Source organism: Triturus cristatus, chromosome 7 (assembly GCF_964204655.1).
Source record: "Triturus cristatus chromosome 7, aTriCri1.1, whole genome shotgun sequence".
NCBI classification, from domain to species: domain Eukaryota; kingdom Metazoa; phylum Chordata; class Amphibia; order Caudata; family Salamandridae; genus Triturus; species Triturus cristatus.
The window spans coordinates 848826494-848844206 of NC_140590.1; positions in this window are offsets into that span (position 1 = coordinate 848826494).

Consider the following 17713-nt stretch of genomic DNA (forward strand, 5'->3'; position numbering starts at 1 on the left):
TCCGTGGCTCTATTCCATCAGTGTGGCAATGCCCCTCAGTCTAGGTGTCTCCAACTGGTCGATGTTGAGCTACCAGTAGCTTGCAGACACCTTCAGAGTAGCTTGTAGCCTTAAATTCATTTTTAAATAAGCACAGGGTCACTCACATTTTACTTTTACAGTTAAGGATAGTCTGTGTCTATTTTACATTATTATCACCTGGCTGCAGATTAGTAGTGCTCCAGTTAGATGTATGACCCATGGAGGGGCAAAAATGTGAATAACTGAAGCACCGAAGTATTTAACTCTTAAATAAAAGTCCTTGTCAACTCAATATTGGTGGTGAGAACAAAATGATGTTTCTGATTGAATGCTTTTAAATGGGAGAACATTAAAATGAAGTTAACTTAATGATTAAGTTAACTTTTCATTTTAATTCTCCTGTTTCACACTGGTGCATTTACAAACAGCAGTCCTCTTGCTTCCAATGGCCATTAGACACTGTGCCACATTTATAACTGAAAAGCATAGTCATTTTTTAATTGGGAGAAATTGTAAATATTTCTATGAAACATTAAGTCATAAAGTTTTTCTCCACTTTCCAATAGGCCAATTATGTCTTACCACTATAAATTTCTCCTATTTACACAAAAGGCTGGTGTCATATATATAACTGAGAAATATAAAGTTCAGTATAATATTCCACATTATGAACATTTTTGCAGAACATTTTTCTGCACTTTAAATTTACTCATTTAAAAAAATGGTTGTATATTTGTGTTTTACATGTAACGGTGCCACATACGGTAAAAGGTATGCCTGTTCCACAAGTAAATACTAGGATTCTTCTACATGAGGTTACCCGTAGACCCAGCTGAGATCTGGGAAATAAGTGCATACAACAAGTAACAGACTCTCAACAGGTAATACTTAAAGACAGTTATATGAAAACATGCACATAGAAGATCCAGCTGCTCCTGGCAGACCTCCATTCCAATAATCTATACCACCACAGATCGTTTTTTAAGAAGTGATTACCCAACGCCTTCAAGTCCTGAGGACGGTAACAAAATTACCCTGACTCCACCCTCATCAACCAGCCCGTACTTGTCACGGACTAATCGATAATTCCTCTGCCTCCTCCCGGTCCGAATAACATTTAAACACCTTAGACCAATTTGTACTCCAGTTGGGCCTGATAGGCTTTTTGGTCGCCTCTCCTAGCATGCCATTTTGGGTGCGATCTTTGATGCCCCGGTTGGAATTCTTCTCCTGACCTTACCCAGCACTTTCAAATCTGTAACCTGGGCCTAATGATGAATTGAACTGATACCAGGGTGAAACGCTGTCGGCCACCTAGCTCAATTACATGGCCCATTCTTGGTGGTTCATCAAATAACCAACCTTCTTTAAATCTTTGTTTATAAACTTGAATCACCAAAAAGTGTTGTTTTGTAAATATTGACATCACTGCTCTCTTGCGCTGTCTCTCGCTGGTTTCCCTTGTTACTTTGTGCCATTCACTTCTCTCACGACCACATTTGTGTATAAGTTTGTACAGGTTACATGCACATTCCATGTAATATAGCACTTTCTTTCTACATTGTTTGAAAACGGACTGCTCTTTGCTTTTATTGCAATAACCATAAATGCTTCCTTTTGCAATTGTGTACAAGTAAATATGACACAGGCTCTCAATCACCCATACACATATAACCCATTCATACACACACATGTTAAAACATTCCCAAAGGCCACGCTCTCCCCGATACACATGGCAGCCTTGTCAAAGTGCCCGTAGTCAAAGTATTTTGTTCAAATCATACTATCTGGCTCTATTGACATTAGAGCTTAAAGTCAATTAAGCTAGGTGTAGGGTTGTCTGATAATACTGCATGAGTGGTATGGCCTTCAGTAGCTCACAATGGTTTTCATTGATCATAAGTAGCTCTCACCACAGAAAGTTTGTAGACCCTGTTCTAGATGGACCAGGGTGAGTAATACTACATGAGCAGAACGGCACAAGGAATTGCAAGCTGCTAGTACCTTATTTTGAAGGGGCCCTCTGCATAAACACCCTACCCCCCTAATAGGTCTCTCAGGGTGCAAAGCAGCCTTAAAGTTATTTAAGGGTCTATTGTTTGAAGGTGATAGGAAAAATTAAAGTGTAATTATTAAGGCTACAGAAGATATAGCATAACCATTTAAAAATCAGAATGGAAATGGTAGGAGGGGGACAGTGGAAATAGCTATGTTACAAAGGTAAGTTAAAAGTTTTAAAACATGAAAAACAAGTATGCAGGAAGTGCAAAAAAGCAACTGAGCATCCCGACAGCACTTAGCAGCTGTGATCCTTGGTAAAAATAAATATATTTAACACTAAGAACGGGATAGAAACAATAGGAATTGGGATAGAGGAGGTGTGTGTTTGGAAGGCTCAGAAAAAAGCAGGAAGAAAGAGACCAAGTAAACTTGATACAAATTAAACAAGCATTGTCAAAGCCAATGGTTCTGGCATTGGCTATCTGCATTTGATTTTATCAATGCCCATTTTATTTTGACTTGCTTTTTTCAAAACTTTATTTTTGGGCACGTTGCCTGACCCTCACCAATATAAAAAATATCGACTAACAGCAAAATGTTTTGATGTTAAAAAGCACATTTTGCCATAGTAGTCCCTGGGACTGTATGAAAAAATGAATGAATGAAAACGGTTGCCAAAACAGAGCATCCTGGCCCTAGCTCTATTACTGTTCCTCAATTCAACTGTTGCAAAATTAGAATCAGACAAAAGCACCTAAAAAGAAAGTAAACAAAGAAGATGGAAAGAATGAAGAACTCTAAACAAAAGCGAGTTAGATTAGATGAAGACACAGTGCATGTGGGGCAAGAACAACCAAGTTTTCGGGTTTCCTCTTAAAGCTGACTTCATTAGACATCAGTCGAAGAGAACCAGGAAGTTGGTTCCAAGTCTAGGAACCCACTGCAGCAAAAGATTTGCCTCCTATAGTTTTTGCCTGAAGGTAGGAGATTTTAACAAATTAGAATATGAGGATCTAAGGGTCCTCTGTGTCCTGTAGTGACAAAAGTGATGGGATAAATATTTGGAGACAGTAGCATGAAAGGCCCTAAAATCCAGAACCAGAGTTTAAAAACAAATTTTCTTATAAACTCTCTGAGGGCTTGAGAAGCAGCGCTATGTCTGGGATGTCTGACCACGCGTCTACCGGCCAAATTCTGGACAACCTGGAGCCTGTGAAGCAATTGCTTAGAGATGCCTAGATAAAGGCTAGTACAGTAGTTCAACGCTGAGTTTAAAAATGCAAAGGCTATCGCTTACTTTGCAGCCAAAGGAGGAAATCAAAGATTTTTAGTAGTGATTTAATCAAGAGAAAACAAGTTCCTCGCAACTGACAAGACTTGGGGCCGAAAAGACAACATGCTGTCAAATATAACTCATAAATTTCAGGCCACCTCAACAGGAGGTGGAGGTGGGGCACAAAGTCAGGCCACCACATTATGGGGAATATAAATTGTGCTTCTCAAACAAGACTATTTCTGTTTTGTCTGTGTTGCATTTTGGATGATTGCTTTCCATTCAGAAAATAATGTCAGTAAAACAGTTCTTAAAATTGTGTTCTGACCCAAGGAAGTTTTGGTCCAAGGACAAAATCAATTGAGTTTCATCAGAGTAAGAGGTAGTTGAAATTCCAAAAGAGTTAATCAGTTATACTAGTGGGCCATTAAGGCAACCCATTTTGAAAGACCGAATGCTGTCACTTACAGTAAAGCTAACTGGTGCTACAAGTGGACTAACCCACTGACCCATGCTAAATGCTACTGTAGGAGGAAGAGAAATATGAATGACACAAAAACAGACCAATGGATAAAGAAGAATAGTCGAAACCCCCTAGAATAATGCTATATGTGCACTTTTGGTAAAATCTAATTTTTTCCTAATATTAGACCTAGAAAAGTCCCCTCATGTCTTTAGTGTAAGGATACAATTCATCCAGTTAGAATACTGCGAGACTGAAATGCTCATCATGACAAATAGGTGAAAAGGCAGGACATCTATCCTATCAAGAGCAAGCAATTGATATAGACATCAACATCATCCAATCATGAGCAAAGGACTGGCCCAAATACACTTTGTGAATGTTATGTATTGGAAGCAATAGCTCTGCCAACACACAGCTAGAGCTGTCTGCAACTAGACCTAAAGAAAATATCAGAGCATAAAATCTTGTTTTAAAGATGAGCTGAATTTCACAGATCTGTCTCAATGAGAAAAATATCAGGACAGATATATAAATGGCCTCGTCACCGTGATGGTAATTTCCTGGACTGTTTCTTCTGAAGTGTGGGACTTTCTCTGAAATAGTTAAAAAAAAAAAAACTTAAATCAACTTACTGGTGTGTTAAAATCCACTTGCCGTGGGGGAAATTTAAATTTAAATGTATCTCTAGTTACGTCTCCATTGCAGGTATACCCTATTTTTAGAAAAAGTATCTCAAACAACTTGCGCATGGCAGGTCCCTCGATTAAACCAAAGTCAACTGAAGAGACTGCTAATACTTCAGCCACTGCACTCTTAGGGCAGGTTGCCCCACCGAGAGAAAGTAACACCCGACAAAGTCGGAGGGGGAAGAAGAAGAACAGGATTCGAGGAATCCCTAAACGGAAACAGAAAAAAATGTGGTTCCCTTCCGTAATTGAGGAGTTAACTAGTACAAAATCATCATCAAGTAGGAAGGTCCCTGGGCCCTTGGAGCGATCTAAAGTGAATGTTAGTCATAACGCAGGGTTAGATAATGGTAATCAGCCGACCTGCTCGGACTTGGTGCCGATTAAGCCACTGAGCCAAGAGGGTCAGGAAGAAAGAGGGTCTCCCAAAGTCAACATGGATGACATTGAGATTCAGAGTTTTCCCTGCAACACTATTGTAGCTACTCATGGAACAAGCAGAGACCCTACACCAGGAAATGTACTGACAAATTCATATGTCTCTGTATTAGAACAGGGTTTAGTTAGCGGAGGCACCCCTCTTCCTCCTTATGGGCAGGATACTCTCCCAGTACGGTTTGATCCTGGCCAGGGGAGAGTTGGGGAGGGTGACTTATTCACAGTTGGTAGCAGTAAGAGGGTTCGGTCAGAGATTGGATGGGTCTTGGAGCCAATTGTGAAGAAGCCCATAGGGCATACAGGGCCGTGTGTCGGGCAGTCGAACAGGACTTTGCTCTTTGTTTCCCTGTTCGACACTGACTCAATGTTACAGAACAGAAGCACCCTTTTTCAGTTGTTATCAGAAATAGAGGACTTGCGACTGGTAACAAGCAAAGACCTTGAGTTGGTCTATTTAGACCTGAGGAGTGACCCTCCAAGCACTAGAGTTACATTCACGTCAGGGGTATTTTCAATGCTAGTACTAGCCAATGTAGATTCCTTTAGGAAAAGAGGTATAGACCTGCTCTCTTGTGTGAATCCTTGGCCTGTCTCATCTCAACATTCAGGGAAGACCCAGCAGGTGCCAGGTAGCGGGTTCCCTACTCCCATGGGCTTTATAATACCTATAAATCCTAAAAACATCAAAATAACAGTAGGGAGAAATCTAGGAAATAGAGAACTTAACATTATAAATCCCCAAGTTCAAAGGCCCAGTAGTCCCATGGTGGAGGATGAGTTGGCCCAGTGGAGCTGGGTGGCTGGTACCCTGAATGGCTCAAAAGAAACAACAAAACTGCCCTTGTTGCGGAGGTAGCCAACTGGGGGAAAAATTATTTCCTGGAACTTAGCGGGGTAGGAAAAACTAGTTGTAAGCTTAACTCGCTATTAGAATATGACCCTAAAATAATTTGCCTCCAGGAAACCTGGAAGGGCTGGGATTTTCAGTTCGAGAATTTTTATGTATACTCTTGTGCAGCAAAATCTTCTGTAAAAGGGCATGCTAGCGGTGGTTTAGCTATTTTACTAAGCTGGGACATAAGATGGAATCCTGTGATTTACATTCATCCCTCAAAGTGTTGTATGGGAGTGAAGTTGAGGATGGGTGAGAATAAATCAGGGCAAACTGTTTTTCTCTTTTTGGTAAACGTGTATATCCCCCAGGGAGAGCATCCAACTCACTGGTTGATCCAATTTTCACCTATGTGCAAAGGATAAGTACCACCGAAGAATGCTTGCCGATTATGATGGTGGGTGATTTTAATGCTAAAATATCTTACGGTGCAGTCATATCTTTTTCAAATCTCGAGTTGGAGGAAGTATGGTCCATTCCAGATTCTTTACTGCCCGATCATTTAAGATAAGATAAACGAGGCCTGTCACTTTTGCATAATTTGAGAATGTTTAACGTAGTAATGTTAAATGGTAGATACCCAGAGGATTCCCCAGCCTCTTATACTTACCGGGGTCCATATGGTCATTTAATCATTTATTGATTACATGGTAGTATCTTACCAACGCTTTGGTGTATGTACACAATTTAAGGTATTTCCAACAAGCATGAGTGATCATAGAATTTTGGCTGTTAATGTTGACATAGAAATCGAGAAGCCTGAACTCTGGAATCATAGGGACGAAAAGGTTTTATATAATCGCAGTAATGGGCGTACTTGTTGGTCAAAAAAATTGGTCCCAAGGTTTAAGAGAGTTTTTGAAAATATGGCCTTTATTTGCACTCAAGAAACCCCTATTGACAGGTTTGAGAGAATCCTGGCTGCAATTAGATTGTTCGGGAGAAAAAAGCAAGTTGCCAGTTCTGCACCACCAGTGACTAAATCATGGGAAATCAAGAAATTAATGCCTTAATTAGAGAACAATTTAGGCTGTCTACAATACCATGGCAAAGGGAAATCAGTAGACTCATACAGGTCCGGAAAAAGAAAATGGTATCAGAACGTAGAAGGGTAGAAGACATAAATTGGGTTAAACTTCGAGAGGTCGCTCAAACCGGGGACACTAGGAAATATTGGGCGCTGACAGCAAAATTCTGCGATGGGAGAGAAAATTCAATGCCCATTTCGATTCCAGATGCAGAATGCTCTGCGTATATGTCCCAGCTGTATGCTTTCAATTCCACAGTTGGATGGAACCACGATGTTGGCTCTGTCCCCACCACTGGGAGCGATTATGGAGCACCTTCATGCCTTGAAATAGAGGGTTATATTAAAGGGGCAAGATACTCTAGTGTGATGGGCCCAGATGATGTACCATTAGCCATAATCAAACAGGATGGCGAAGCATGGGCGGAATTTTTACATCCACAGTTTGTCCACTGTTATACCCATGGCGACATTCCAAAATCCGGGAAGGGAAGTATAATTGTTCCATTATATAAAAAGGGTCGAATAAATTCCCCTGCCAGTTTTAGACAGATCTCTCTCCTGTATGCGACTGGAAAATTATTTGTGAAGAGCATTCGCACCCATCTGCAAGATTGGGCATTTGGAAACGGTTTCATTCCCATAGAGCAAACAGGATTTCGCAAAAACAGTGGTACCCTGGATAACATCACCGTTTTGCAAACTCTAATCGAAAAATATCCAGTGAGCCGGGGAATGCCGTTATATGCGGCTTTTATAGATTTCTCTACGGCATTTGACCGGGTAGATGGGGAGATCTTGTGGAGAAAACTGGTCACCATGGGTATATTAGGGAATCCATTGCGATTGGTTATTGCACTGCACTCCTCTACTTGGACACAGGTTTTATTGGGGGGAACACAGGGCCTTTCAAGAAAATTAGAAACTAATAATGGGTTGAAGCAAGGGTGTCTTTTGGCTCCTCTTCTTTTTTCTATTTACGTTAATGATTTGCCAAGAAGAGTAGGGCTCAGCAAAGGGGATTCCCCTAAACTAGGAAACTTAAAGTTGAGCTGCCTGCTATGTTCAGATGGTGCCATAATAATGGATTTAACTCCAATTGGACTTCAAAGATGCCTAGCTGAGCTGATTAGGTACACAGAAGAATACTACTTAAAAATTTATATTAATATTTTAAAGAGTAAAGTTATTGTATTTAGTTATCGGGGATGTAGAGTCAGAAAGAACGTGCACTGCATTTTGGGAAATGAGAAACTGGAAGTAGTAAAGTTTTATCCATATTTAGGAAAAATCTTGACAAACAGGTGTTCCGGTAGTAAACATATGGATAATTGTAAAGGCAAGGCAATTTCACAGGCCTTTGCAATTAATCGATTATATACACACTGTGGGAAAAGACACTTCGAACATACTTTATCAGTCTATAAACTAAAGATACCACCAGCATTGAGCCATGCCTGTGAAAAAATAGATGCACAAGAGTGGGACAAATTTGAGAAAGTAGAGGGACGGATCTGGCTCCAAATATGACATTTGAATCGCGGTACTCCTATCGCAGTAATTCGGCTTGAATTCGGTTTACTCTCCACTTATGTGCTCTGTATGGCTGCGTGCTTAAGATGGAGCAAGGCACTAGTAAACAGCCCTGAAAATTCCTTACGGGTAGTGTTAGACTTGGGGGTCTCTAGTTGGCACAGGTATGCACTTGTGACAAATATAGACCTCCTCCTCTAGTCAGGGTAAAGGGGTACACTCCTAAAATAACCCCTGCTCACCCCTTGGTAGCATGGCACGAGCAGACAGGCTTATCTCAGAGGCAGTGTGTAAAGCATTTGTGAACACATACAGTAATCAAGAGACAACACTACAGATGGACACCACACAGGTTTTATATCAAAAATAAGTATTCTTTATATAGATTTACCACAAGACCTTTAAACGACAAAAACACACAATACTGTTACTTTAGATGGTAGAATTTTGCTTAGTTCTCTTAAGTTCTTAAATGCGACACTTTAAGTCAATGTACCTTTTAGATGTGACACGCAGGGCAACGAAAGTGTTGCAACGATGTTGATGCGTTGAAGATTTTGGTCCAAAGAGATAAAGACGTGAAGATCTTCCAGATGCGGCACGCTTCTCCGTTGAAGACTCGAGCCGATGCTTCAGCTGCAGCGGCGACACACTTTACGCGATGCGACGACAGCAGCCTTGGCAGCGGCACTCTTCTCCGACGTTGCGAGACGCTTCCGCTCGATGCGATGCTGCAGCGGCGTCAGCCCTTTACGCGATGCAACGACAACAACTCCGATGGCGGCACGCTTCTCCGTGGATGCGAGGCGCTTTTCTTGATGCGGTGCACTGCGACAACTACGATGGCTGCGATGGCGACACGTTTCTTCCTCGATGCAAGACTCTTCTCTTCATGCGGTGCAATGTGTCAGCTACGATGACTGTGACGGTGACATGCTTCATCGGTGTTGCGAGACACTTCCTGGATGATGCGAAATGCTTCCGCTCAATGCGATGCTGCAGCGGCGACACACTTTACGCGATGCGACTACAGCTCCGACGGCGGCACGCTTCTCCTTCTTGAGTCGCGCTTCCAGCTCCTTGCGACACGCAGTCCCTCAGAAGGCCCAACAACAGCAGCAGGCACTTCCAAAGAACTCTGGGGAGCTGGGGGGTGAAGTCTGTTGTTCCTGAGACTTCAGCAGGAGGCAAGCTCTTTTCCAAGCCCTTGGAGATCCTTCACAAGTTGAGCAAAAGTACAGACAAAGTTCATTTCTCCTCTCTTTGGCAGTAGGCAACCCCTGCAGGCCAATCCCCCAGTTTCAGGGATAATCTCTCCTCAGTTTCTTCTTGGTTCCTCTCCTCAGCAGATTTTCTTCTTGTTTCCCAAAGTGATCTAAATTCTTGGGATCAGGGTCCCAATACTTATACCCCAAAATCCTTTGTCCTCTGAGGGCAGAGGGGCCTTTGCCTTGTTCAAACCAGTTCTGGTCAGTCTCGGAGCACTTTGTTGACATGACTCCTTCTTTCCTTTCAGAGTGCAGGGCAGAGACATCAGACGCACCACAGGAGGTGGAGCCAGCATTGTGGAGGGAAGGCACAGCCCTATTCAGGTCCCAGGTGCTACTCCTCACACCCATCTAGATGCAGATCTCTCTATTCACCACTGGGACACCTCACTCTGTCTCCTGGAATTCCCCAGCCCTTTCATTCAAACTCCAGACAAGGAATACACAACCTAGCAGAGGCAGGTTTGAATGGTTAGACAAGAAAATAACTACTTTCTAAAAGTGGTATTCTCAAACACAGAATGTTAAAACCAACTTCACTAAAAGATGTATTTTATCATTCTGAGTTCAGGCATACTAAATTCGAATTTCTACCATGTTCCCTGAGTCAGTTAGGATTATAAAATGTAATAACCAAACTGCCCATTCTGGCCTATGGAGAACACTGAGCCTTGCAATAGTTAAAAACGAAAATGGCTGTATGTCTCTATTAGGACATGCCACACACACCAGGGCATGGCCTACCTTATACTTACAATGCACCCTGCCCTTGGGCCTACCATAGGAGTGTCTGATATGAAGAAAAGGGAAGGTTTAGGGACTGGCAAGTGGGTGCACTTGCCCAGTCAGCATGACAGTACCAGACTGCACGCAGGCTCTGCAATGGCAGGCCTTAGACACATGTTTACAGGCTGCTTCTGTGGGTGGCACAACCAGTGCTGCAGGCCCACCAGCAGCATTTGGATTACAAGCACTGGGCACTCCTGGTGCACTGTACTAGGGTCTGACAGGTAAACCAAACCAACCAATCATGGAATCACAAATTCATACATTAATTTACAATAGGGAGCACTTGCACTGTGGCACTGGAAAGCAGTGGCACAGTGCCCTGAGCAACTAACACCAGGAACAACACATGAGGCAACAGAAAAAATGGAAGGGAGACCCATGCCAATGTGCCAGGTCTAACACGTGTCCCCTCCAGCTGAAATGTGGGGAAACTACCCTACCTCCTGGGAGTTCTCATCACCAAGGCGGAAAAATCTGGACAGACCATCAGCATTGGCGTGTTCTGTACCGGGTCGATGTTCCACCGTGAAATCCATCCCCTGTAGGGAAATGGACCACCTTACCAGCTTTTGATTCTCACCCCTCATCTGCATCAACCATCTGAGGGGCCTGTGGTCTGTCTGAACCCGGAAGTGATTCCCAAACAGGTATGGTCTCAGCTTCTTCAGTGCCCAGACCACAGCAAATGCCTCACGCTCAATAGCACTCCACCTCTGTTCCCGTGGAAGTAACCTCCAACTGATGAAGTCTACAGGTTGATCTAGGCCCTCCTCATTCATCTGTGGTAGAACAGCCCCCACACCATGCTCTGAAGCATGTGTTTGCACTATGAATTATTTGGAGAAGTTGGGTGCCAAGAGCAGGGGCGCTGTGCACATAGCAGTTTTTAGGGCCTCAAAAGCTTTCTGACAGGTGTCAGTCCAAATCACTTTCTTTGGCTGCTTCCTGGAAGTCAGCACTGTCAAGGGTGCAACAATGTTGCCATACCCCTTGACAAACCTCCTGTAGTAACCCGTGAGTCCTAAGAAGGCTCTCACCTCTGTCTGGGTTTTGGGCGGCTCCCAAGCCAGGATGGTTTCAATCTTGGGCTGCAGGGGCGCCACCTGGCTGCTCCCTACCTTGTGTCCCAAGTACACCACGGAACCCTGCCTGATCGGGCACTTACTCGCCTTGATCGTGAGGCCTGCCCTCCGCAGTGCCATCAACACTTCCCAAAGGTGGCGCAGATGTTCTTCCCAACTGGCGCTGAACACTGCAATGTCATCCAGGTAGGCGGCACTGAAAGAATCCAGCCCAGCCAACACCTGGTTGACCAACCTTTGAAAGGTGGCAGGGACATTCTTCATCGCAAAGGGTATAACCCGGAACTGGTAGTGTCCATCTGGTGTGGAGAATGCTGACCTCAACTTTGCCCCATCGTTCAAGGCGATCTGCCAGTACCCCGACGTTAAGTCAAACGTACTGAGGTACCGTGCAGCCCCTAGCCGATCTATGAGCTCATCAGCTCTGGGGATGGGGTTTGCATAAAGTCCTGGTGACTGCATTGAGCCCTCGGTAGTCCACACAGAACCGGAGTTCGGGTGTGGCACCCGGCGCGGCAGCCTTTGGGACCAAGACCACTGGGCGGGACCAAGGACTGCTAGAGGACTCAATTACCCCTAGCGCAAGCATCTTGGAGACCTCCTTCTTTATGCAAGCCCTTAACCTGTCAGTCACTCTGTAGGCCTTGTGCCTCACAGGTGTACTATCCCCAGTGTCCACCTCATGGACGCACCAATCAGTGACACCAGGAACCAGGGAGAACAGATCAGAAAACTGTCCCAGCAACTGGTGACTGTCATTCTGTTGCTCAGGGGTCAGGGTGGAAGAGAGGTTGACACCATCCACTGACCCATCTTGCTCTCTGGCTGACAGGAGGTCAGGAAGAGGCTCGGTCTCCTCCTCCATCCCAGCATCTGTTTCCAAGAGCATGCCCACTTGGGACCTCTCCAAGTGGGGCTTCAAGCGGTTGACATATAGGACCCTCAAGGGGTTCCTGGGAGACCGAAAGTCCAGCAAGAAGGTAACCGGACTCTTGCGCTCCACAACCTCAAAGGGGCCGGTCCACTTATCCTGGAGCGCACAGGGCTCCACTGGGGCCATGACCCATACCTTCTGTCCAGGCTGAAGCTCAACCAGAGTGGCATTCTGGTCGTACCACCGCTTCATCTCCTCCTGGCTGGCTTCCAGATTCGCCTCAGCGAGTTGTCTGAAACGCCTTGTCTGGTTCCTAAAGGCCAGCATGTAGCTATATACATCCTGGGGAGGTTTCCTGGGAGATTGCTCCCAGCCTTCTTTGACCAGACTTAGAGGTCCTCTCACTGGGTGTCCATAGAGAAGTTAAAAGGGGCTGAACCCTAGAGATTTCTGTGGCACCTCACGGTAAGCAAAGAGTAGGCATGGTAAGAGGACGTCCCACTTACGCCTCATGAGTTCCTCCAGACCCATTATCATGCCTTTAAGGGCTCGGTTGAATCTCTCAACCAACCCATTTCCTTGGGGGTGGTAAGGAGCAGTGAACTTATAGGTTACACCACACTCCTGCCACAGGGACTTCATATACTTGGATATGAAGTTGGTACCCCTGTCGGACACTACGTCACAAGGGTATCCCACTCTGGAGGAAATTCCCATCAGTGCTCGTCCCACCACGGGGGCCGTGTCCTCAGGGGTATGGCTTCCGGGTACCGGGTGGCATGGTCCACCAAGACCAGGATGAACCTGTTGCACATGGCTGTCTTGGGGTCCAGTGGCCCCACAATGTCAATACCCACCTGTTCAAAGGGGGTGCTGGCAACAGGGAAGGGCTGGAGAGGAGCCTTGCGCTTCCTCCCACTCTTACCACTTGCCTGGCAAGTCTGACATGTCCTGCAGTGAGTGTCTGAACTCCTGCACATTTGGGGCCAATAAAAATGGGTGAAAAGCCTTTCAAAGGTCTTGTCCTGCCCCAAATGTCCTGCCAATGGAACATCATGAGCCAGCCCCAGTAGGAAGGCTCTGAAGAGCTGGGGTACCACCAGCACACGGGCTGACCCAGGCTCAGCAACCTTAGGCTCTGTATACAGGAGGTCGTTCTCCCAGTAGATCCAATATAATCCAGACTGATCACCTGCTGCCTGGTCAGCAGCCTGTTTTCGCAGACACTCAAGAGAAGGGCATTCTTTCTGCTCCTTGCAGAATTCCTCCCTGGAGGGTCCTTCTTCTTGCTGCCAATGGGTCAGCTCAGGCAGGTTCCCCAGTTCAGCTAGCTGTTCACCTGTAGGCTCCAGGGCATCCCCCTCAGGGTGTTCTCCCTCCTGGACCGTAGGAACATCGGGGACCGGTTTCCCGCACCCCCTGCCTCTACTCTTGACGGCAGGTACCTGGGCCTCCCTCTCAGGCTCCAGGTCCTCTTGAGCACCTTTACTCGCTGCCATGGACCGGGTGGTCACACGCGCCCAGTCAGGCAAACCCAATATTTCTAGATGAGCACTCTTCTCCACCTTCGCCCAAGGAGAGCTCTCCAAGTCGTTCCCTAACAAACAGTTAACAGGCATGGCGGGCCTCACAGCTACCTGACGAGTTCCAGAGACCCCACCCCACTCAAAGGGAACCTGAGCCACCTTGCAGTGACTCTCTGTGTTGTCAGCAGCAACAACTGGGTAGAATGCTCCAGGGACAACCTGCTCTTGAGACACCAGGTGACACTTGACAGCTGTCACACTGGCCCCTGTATCCCTAAGAGCCTCCACTCTATGACTATTGATGGTCACCCACTGCCTGTATTTCTTAGTGTTATCAGGAAGCTGTGTCCTGGAGACCACCTCACAGTCTCCTATTGAGACAAGGGACATCTCTGCGGGACCCCACCCACCTTGGGCACCCATCTCCTCACCCAGGGCTACACTAGCCATATGCCGGGGGGCTGCACCAGTGGGTGCTGGTTTTCCAAACATGCGACACTTGGGTTAATTGGCAAAATGACCCAGTTCTCCACATTTGTAGCATTTTGGGGGCCTTCTTTGAACAGGTGGACCTGTCGGGGCCCCTGACGGTTTCTAGGGGGGAGGCTGGGAACCTTTCCCTTGGTTCCCTTGGGGATTACTTTGGGCCTCCTATGGAACTCCCTCTGTTTACCCTTGTCCCCCCACTCTTCTACTGGGGACCCTGTCCACTCTTGGCTGAGTCTCCCACGTGACCCTTGAGGACCCTGGTACTGACCCAGCGGTCCGCCTCCTCAGCAAGCTTCCTAGGATTAGTCAGCCTACTATCAATCAGGTGCTGGCGTAGCTCAGGAAAACAGTTACTTGACAAGTGATCCCATGCAATCAAATCAAGATGTCCCTGAAAATCATCAACTTTGCTACCCTTCACCCAACCACCCAATGCTCTGCAGAAAAAAGTGACATAATGAACATAGGTACTGTTTGCTATCTTTGTGCAACCCCTGAACCTCTGTCTGTACATCTCAGGAATTAAACCATATCTAGACATTAAGGCATCTTTCATGTGGGGATAGGAATTATAGACATCAGAAGGCAAGTCTAGTAGTGTGTCCCGCCCCTCACTAAGGAACCGCCCTCACAACCCCGCTCCCCAATCCTTCTCAGGGACCCAGTGGGAAGACATGGCTACCTCATAGGCCTTGAACCACTACCCAATATCATCATTTAAAAAAAATTAATTCACCACATCTTTAGGGATGTACACTCGAGATTCCACAGGCATTGACGGTGTGCTGCCACCAGAGGGAGTACTCCCTAAGTTCTGGGCTTTCAACTCCAACTCCCTCAAAATCTGTTCATGTTCAAACTGTAGCTTCTTCTCTTCTAGGGCTAACTTTCTACTTTGCATTTCAAATTCTAACTGCCCACTTAACTTGAGCTTGGTCAGCTCCAATTTTTGCATCCTACACTCTTTTCTATCTGCAAATTCCTCTGGAGATAGACTTTTACCAGAAACTTTGCTATCGGGAGGGAAAGGGGTTCTCCTTCCTCTTGGACCCAATGGCCCTTCCAGCTGCTCCTCTGCATTATCATCATCAGTGGCATTCCTTGCTTCTACCCAGGCCCTCAGCGCCTTGTAGAACTCTGCCTTATTTTTGCATCCAGTAGTGCAAACATTAATTTTTTTTCAAAAGAATTTCAGCTGTTGTACTTTGTATCTTTCCAGTTTCTCTTCTTCCCACTCCCACTCATTATCAACAGAGACTATGGATGCTGTTTTCTCCACCAATGTTAAACTTGGCAGTTCACAAAAATAGAAAGTTCCAAAAAGAAATCTACCAACAAGTATGTGGTCGCGTTATGGTCTGCACTCACTAAGTAGTGTTCACCAATCACTGTACATGAGTCACAAATGCAAGTCCAGAATCCTCACCGCTGACCACCAATGTTAGACTTGGGGGTCTCTAGTTGGCACAGGTATGCACTTGTGACAAATAGGGACCTCCTCCTCTAGTCAGGGTAAAGGGATACACTCCTAAAATAACCCCTGCTCACCCCCTTGGTAGCTTGGCACGAGCAGACAGGCTTATCATAGAGGCAGTGTGTAAAGCATTTGTGAACACATACAGTAATCAAGTGACAACACTACAGATGGACACCACACAGGTTTTATATCAAAAATAAGTATTCTTTATATAGATTCACCACAAGACCTTTAAACGACAAAAACAGACAATACTGTAACTTTAGATCGTAGAATTTTGCTTAGTTCTCTTAAGTTCTTAAATGCGACACTTTAAGTCAATGCAACTTTTAGATGCGACATGCAGGGCAACGAAAGTGTTGCAACGATGTTGATGCGTTGAAGATTTTGGTGCAAAGAAATAAAGACATGAATATCTTCCAGATGCGGCACGCTTCTCCGATGTTGCGAGAAGACTCGAGTCGATGCTTTAGCTGCAGCGGTGACACACTTTACGCAATGCGATGACAGCAGCCTTGGCAGCGGCACTCTTCTCCGACGTTGCGAGACGCTTCCGCTTGATGCGATGCAGCAGCTGCGTCACCCCTTTACACGATGTGACGACAACAGCTCCGACGGTGGCACGCTTCTCCGTGGATGCGAGGTGCTTTTCTTGATGCGGCGCAATGCGACAACTACGATGGCTGCAATGGCGACACGCTTCTTCCTCGATGCAAGACTCTTCTCTTGATGCGGTGCAATGAGTCAGCTACGATGACTGCGATGGCGACACGCTTCTTCGGCGTTGCGAGAAACAGTGGTACCCTGGATAACATAACCGCCTTGCAAACTCTAATCGAAAAATATCCAGTGAGCCGGGGAATGCCGTTATATGCGGCTTTTATAGATTTTTCTATGGCATTTGACCGGGTAGATGGGGAGATGTTGTGGAGAAAACTGGTCACCATGGGGATACTAGGGAATCCATTACGATTGGTTATTGCACTGCACTCCTCTACTTGGACACAGGTTTTATTGGGGGGAACACAGGGCCTTTCAAGAAAAATAGAAACTAATAATGGGTTGAAGCAAGGGTGTCTTTTGGCCCCTCTTCTTTTTTCTATTAATGTTAATGATTTGCCAAGAAGAGTGGGGCTCAGCAAAGGGGATTCCCCTAAACTAGGAAACTTAAAGTTGAGCTGCCTGCTATGTGCAGATGGTGCCATATTAATGGATTTAACTCCAATTGGACTTCAAAGATGCCTAGCTGAGCTGATTAGGTACACAGAAGAATGCTACTTAAAAATTCATATTAATATTTTAAAGAGTAAAGTTATTGTATTTAGTTATCGGGGATGTAGAGTCAGAAAGAACTTGCACTGCGTTTTGGGAAATGAGAAAGTGGAAGTACTAAAGTTTAATCCATATTTAGGAAAAATCTTGACGAACAGGTATTCCGGTAGTAAACATATGGATCATTGTAAAGGCAAGGAAATTTCACAGGCCTTTGCAATTAATCGATTATATAAACACTGTGGGAAAAGACGCTTCGGACATACTTTATCAGTCTATAAAATAAAGATACCACCAGCATTGAGCCATGCCTGTGAAACAATAGATGCACAAGAGTGGGACAAATTTGAGAAAGTAGAGGGACAGATCTGGCTCCAAATATGACATTTGAATCGCGGTGCTCCTATCGCAGTAATTCGGCTTGAATTCGGTTTACTCCCCACTTATGTGCTCTGTATGGCTGCGTGCTTAAAATGGAGCAAGGCACTAGTAAAAAGCCCTGAAAATTCCTTACGGGTAGTGTTAGACTTGGGGGTCTCTAGTTGGCACATGTATGCACTTGTGACAAATAGGGACCTCCTCCTCTAGTCAGGGTAAAG